The following is a 6644-nucleotide window of genomic DNA, read 5'->3' on the forward strand; positions in this document are numbered from 1 at the left end:
ATTCTTCCTCCCTCCTTTCGAAGCGGTGGTATACATAACACTCAATATAATACGGTGGCTTATCTTTTTAACGGTCAGTGCGAGGCTGACTACGTGGGGCATACCATTCAGTGTTTGGATGCTAAAATTTCCCAACATGCCCCCCTTTGATACGTATGCACAAAAAATGGTCAACATCCAAGCCTGTACAGACTCATAAATCACCGATCGGTGAATATTTATTGCAGTGCCAGATCTGCACTGGGGGTACACGGATGAAACGTTCTCTAAGCACTTTCGAGTCGGTATTATTAATTTGCGCCAACCGTCTATGTAAACAGAAAGAATATACCCATAATTTGGAACTTATGTGTGTTCGATAAGATTGTTTCCTTTTCTCCTTTCTCCCATACAATTTTTTCCCCTACCCTCGCTAATAAATTATGGTCTTTTGACCACATTTGTATACGATGCCCCCCTCCCCCGTCGCCGACGATCATTTTAAAAAGTGTTCGCCGAAAGATGTCTTGATAGAGTTTTTTTTCTACCCCACCTCTTTTGTCTAATCAATGTTTTTAAGCATCGAATTAGAGCTAAGGAGAAAAAATAAGAAAAATATTTTAGAAGTGTATTTTGGTTTCCTTTCGTTGTCAATTTTTTTTCTTTAATAATATATGGTTAAACTATATATAAAAAAAAAAACTCAACAATTAATAACGGCACTACTGCGCCCAGTGCTATTCAAATCGTTGATAGATAGATAGATAGATAGATAGATAGATAGGAAACGTTGAAATTTATACATAGACATATGCACTAAAAATTATATATACTGGATTTTAAACCTCTGATATAAACACATCCATCAACATATAATGGCTCTTCTGTGTGGCCAGACATGGCGAGGATTTCTCGCTGAAATGTGAAATTTGGTATATATAATTTTCAGTTGACTTACCTATATATCTATATATGTATAAATTACAACCTTTATGTTCACCGTTCTATCTATCTATCTATCTATCTATCTATCTATCTATCTATTGTGTCATCATCGATTTATTTTAGTTGTCGTTTGTGTTTGTTATTTGTTTGTTCGATTATTTTCGTTGTACTCATTTTTAATTTCATTTAGATACGTCATGTCACACTTGTCGCCTTTTTCGCACAGTCAACTTTTTAACTTATTTTTTTCACAACTTATTTTTCCCACTACTTATTTGCCTTTATTTTATGTCAAAACCAATAACATTCGCCAATGACAGTACTGCCACCAAACTTTAACAAAGACAATTTGATGTAATTTTCAACACACACGCGCGTGCGCGGGCACACACACACACACACACACACACACACACACACACACACACACACACACACACACACGGACACACACGGACACGCGTGCACACATACGCACGCGTGTACATTATAACAAGAGAAGATAAGGGATGCTATTTGAGAAATAGAAAGAGAGAGGGCGAGAGAGAGAGGACGAGAGAGAGAGAGAGAGAGAGAAACAGAGTGTGTGAGATAGATAATGTAATAGGAGCATATAGTGTAAGAGGGAGAAAGAGAGAGAGAGAGTGGGTGGGTGTAAGAGAGAAAAAGAGAAAAAGAGAGACAAGAAGAAGAAGAAGAAGAAGAAGAAGAAGAAGAAGAAGAAGAAGAAGAAGAAGAAGAATGAAAAACAGAAAATTAGAGAGAAAAAAAAACAAGCGAGAGAAATATAGTGAACAAGGAGAAAGAGATAAACAGAAAGAGATATACAGAGGCGCCAGGCGGAGAGAGAGAGAGAGAGAGAGAGAGAGAGAGAGAGAGAGAGAGAGGGGGGCGGGAGAGAGGGGATACCATACCATTCAACAAATCAACATCAGTTCGACGCCCTAACATATTCAAAGTCCATCTTTTATTATTATTATCAATGATTCACTTTTCCTCGCAAACGTTCAATAGCAACTCTACCAAACATCACAACCGGTCTTTAGTTTCAGCGACAAACCCTTAATTTCGTTTGACTTTTTGGTTGTTTATTTGGCCATTTAATTCTCTTTTTGGAGAGAGAAGGAAAAAATGAAGGGAAAAGAAAAGTAAAAAAAAAAAAAAAAAAAAAAAAAAAAATTGTAATAAACATTCCATTTCCCGTGGAATTATCTGCATTCCCTTCCTTCTCGCCTTTGTCCCCCCTCAAAGATCTCCGTTCTATTTAGTTTGTCCAAAATATCTCTTATTGAAGCTTCAAGCTGCCAACCAATATCGCGACATTTTTTTTTAAGCCGAGCAAATATCGACAGAGTGGAAAGTCAAAAAGTTTTCATTTTTACTTGAAACTAACTGTATCTAACCAGCGTTGCCCGGGAGTCTTTTTTACTTTCATTTTTGTTTCTTTTTTCTTTTTCTTTTTTTATTTTTAACGAAACAGTTTTTTTTACCTAATTATTATTATTATTATTATTATTATTATTATTATTATTATTATTATTATTATTATTATTATTATTATTTAAAATAGAATTTTGCAAACCAAATTTAATTGTCATGTTATCGTTTTTTTGTTTTTTTTAATTTAATTTGCTACTTAAAGCAAATTATGATAAAACTATAACTAATGTTGTTTTAACCTGAGGCTTTTGGTTACATGTAAAATGTAGTATCTATTCTGGTACTACACTTTATCTTCTTTATCCTCGGTCAACGAAAAAGAAATTCTTCTAGACTGAGGCAATTTTAATTTTTGTCCCAATTTGGAATACCGATTGCGTAGCTGGATTTTTCATACATTATTTATTTATTTTTTCAAATAAAAGACCTTGTATCTAATTCTGTTCTTATAGGGAGGCAGGAAAATAGAAACTTTCAAATAACTTCTAAAACTTTCGATCTTTGAATCCATGAGGATTTACAAAGAAATTTAAAGCCAGAAATGATTTTCTAATCGACATTTTAAATGCTTTTTAATTCTTTTCAAATTTAGAAGGAACACAAAGTAATTAATCCCCCCCTCAACTTTTATTAACAATGCATTAGGAGTGATATCTTCTTTACGAAGAAATCGAAACGCATTCTGGTAGACTTCATTTTGTAATTAATTAATTTTTTTTTACGTTAAGATATTTTTAATGCTATTTTTTGGCAATTTCATTTACTTTATCGATTAATAACAAATAATACAAAAAATATATGTATAAGTTACGTAAAGACGAGAACGCACATCCACATGAAATACAGAGATTTAAAAATTTCGGCATGCTTTTTTGGAGAAAAGACGAAGAAATTTCTTCTTAACGAAATTAACAAATAAATAGCCGAAATATACCGATACGTGAATATCCTTCATCCACAAGTAAAATTTATTGAGGTTAGGTGAAATACAGCCAAATCTCACCATATAAGACATTCCTGGGTGTGGAATACAAGCCGAGTTTAAAATGAACATCGAATTAAGTTCAAGCCACGATCATGTTTTAAATGCAATCTTAAGGAAATAAAGTCGATTTAAAAAAAAAAATGTTTAACAAAAGTGGTGGTTTAATTCATGGGAATGGCGAGATAAAACAAATTACTACATCGAATTAAGTAAAGAACTCAGTTTGCAATTCGTAAAAATTCCCGAGTTCGACAAGACGCACATGAAGAAAATCAGAGGTTACGTCGGCCGAAACACTGTGAGAACAACTCTCAAGGTGAGATCAAGAGTCTGAACAATTCAAAGCATATAAAAACGGCTCATCAATCAATATCCGATATTTTTTCCTTCATTTTTTTTATGGAAAATGGGAGATCTACCAAAAGAATAAAAATGAATTAAAAAAAAAAACAAAAACAAAAAAAAAAACGAGAGATTGTAACAATCTCAGATTGTTCATCTAGGCAGACAATGATAATGTTTTGTTTTCGTCGGACTAAATGAATGTTAACTCAAGGATTACGTTTGACGGCGAAGTATGGAGTATAAAAGATGTTACTATTTTGACGGTAAGTTTTTTCTGCCATCATTCTTATACACATGCATAGAGACTTGCACTTGCATAACACACACACACACACACACACACACACACACACACACACACACACACACACACACACACACACACACACAGAAACGAACACACACACATACAAAAACATGCACACATACAACCACGCATTTAATAAGTGTCACTTATACACTAACACAAAATCATGTTCAGACACACATACATAGTGGCAGTGACGTGTCGTGATTCACACTGGGTCTTCGAATGATTTCATTGTAAATCTGTAGAAATGTGTGTGCCTATATAAATGTGAATGTGTGTGCTTTATATCTATAGAGTAGGTTTTCGATACGCCGTGTTCCAGTACCTACTTAAACAGTGCTTGTGAGTAGAACTTTGTAGTAGTTTCAGTATACTTATGATAAGTGTGTGTGTGTGTGTGTGCGCGCACGCGTGTGTGTATGTGTGTGTGAGAGACAGAAAGATAGAGGGAGAAAGGGGGGGAGAGAGAGAGAAAGAGAGAGAGAGAGAGAGAGAGAGATACAAACTTTGGATTCCGGTTTCGGATCACGCTAGGTTCAACTTCGTAGACGAGTTTTAAAGCAAAGAAACACGTATCCGTGGATAATTGTATTATATATATATATATATATATATATATATATATATATATATATATATATATATATATATATATGATTGTTCAGCTGGATTAAATCCGACGATATGAAATAAAATGGAGGTGGAAGGACCTGAATACTCAACGTTTCGCCCGATTTATGCGGGCTTCTTCAAGAAGGATGGTCATTGACCATCCCTCTTGAAGAAGCCCGCATAAATCGGGCGAAACGTTGAGTATCCAGGTCCTTCCACCTCCATTTTATTTCATATATATATATATATATATATATATATATATATATATATATATATATATATATATAATGACATCGAATTTTCTGTTTCATTCTGTCTAGACAATCTCCGGTCACAGTAATACGAGCTTTCACGCCCCCCCCACCTCGCTTGAAATCGCTTTTTCTTTTTAAGCCAATGATGAAGGTTCTCATTTTGGATTTCTCCCTTCTTACTATTAGGTCCCATTATCGGAATTATTCTGTTTTACAATTTTCCTTTTTATCTTCTCCAATCTCCGATTAGTCCTTTTTGTGTTTTCTCGAAATTGTATATGTTGGATCCATAATCACGAGCGCTTTCGACAGAAGTGCTTCTATCATCCTCAGGCATATTGTAGAAATAAATGTAGAGATTGTTTTTTTAATTTACTTATATATATATATTTTTTTCCTAGTCACGTGGTAATTTGTTACAAGTTAGGTGGGCGGACTTCTTTTTTATTTTTTTACATATATTAAACACATTTATATATACAAACACATATATACATTATCAAACATTTATCCCAAACATTTTAAAACGTTCCGGCTGCACTCATAATTAATATTATTTATTTGAGGCTTCTTTGTTTTAATGTACAATGCTTCGAGTATTCTTAGCCTATTTACATTTCTCTCACTCTGCAATACTCTTGTATTTTCTACCATAATTCTCCGAAATTCCGAATGTTGGCAACCATGTCCCTTAAAATGTTGTGATATGGAGCTAGAGTCAGAGAGGTGGAGAGTCAATCTTCGCGACAATGTGTTAGTTGTTGAACCAACGTAGCTACTAATATTGGAGATACACTCTCCTATTGGGCAGCTAAATTTGTAAACTACATTGGTCCTTTCCAACAGGTCATTTGTTTGCGAAATATTTGTTTTATATATATATATAATGAGAAAGAAAATTAAAACTGTAAGTTGAACTTTACAATCAAAATTTATTGTTCGACTGAATGCGCCCCCAAAACAAAACAATTTACAAAGTCCTTATTCTACGGAGTTTCAAAGAATACTATTCTTATTATTCTTCTCATCAGAGGACATACCGAAATCAGAAAATTATATTTGTAGCAATGCTAGAATTTGCTAGTTAAGGCATTAAGTGAAACTGCAATTTATTGTAGTTACAAATTGCCAAATAAAAAAACGACAAAATATTGGATATGTAAAAAACTAATATAAAAACAAACCACGCATAATATTTCAGCTTGAATGAAACTCCTCTAGAGTTGATCCAAAATGCAAAATAGTTCTTTAGATAGAATGTATTCCAAAATAAGTCCAGCGTGACGATGCATAAAATCCGATTGGAAAGTTTTCAAAAATCCAATTGGAAAGTTTACAAAACAGCTAAAATAATGAAAATTGTTTTTTTTCCGGACAGTGCAGTAGTCCAAAGAGAAGTCAGTCCCTAGTCAAATGTGACCTAATAGTAAGAAGAGAGAAATCCAAAATGAGAACCTTCATCATTGGCTTAAAAAGAAAAAGTGATTTCAAGCGTGGGGGGGGGGGGCGTGAAAGCTCGTATTACTGTGAACGGAGATTGTCGAGACAGAATGAAACATAAAATTCGATGTCATTATATATATATATATATATATATATATATATATATATATATATATATATATATATATATATATATAAATTATCTATGGATAAAGCGAAACACCTGTATATTAATAGTTATATTTTAAATATATACATTTGTAATCGCAACCGCGATCACAATTACTGTAGCTCGACACCTTTATTGATTAATCTATGGAGTATCGCC

The 6644-nt window shown here is 33.5% G+C and overlaps 1 protein-coding gene across 1 annotated transcript in view; it reads left to right on the forward strand.

Annotated features, from left to right (window-relative positions):
• The first annotated feature begins 3372 nt into the window (after positions 1-3372).
• Positions 3373-6644, forward strand: part of LOC145258318 (uncharacterized) — a 376867-nt gene continuing 373595 nt past the window's right edge. Inside the window, exon 1 of the mRNA XM_080116446.1 lies at positions 3373-3957. The gene's annotated coding sequence lies outside the window, so the exon portion shown is untranslated. The remainder of the gene's footprint in view (positions 3958-6644) is intronic.

Source organism: Euprymna scolopes, chromosome 3 (assembly GCF_053919585.1).
Source record: "Euprymna scolopes isolate OS-2025 chromosome 3, ASM5391958v1, whole genome shotgun sequence".
Taxonomy (NCBI): domain Eukaryota; kingdom Metazoa; phylum Mollusca; class Cephalopoda; order Sepiida; family Sepiolidae; genus Euprymna; species Euprymna scolopes.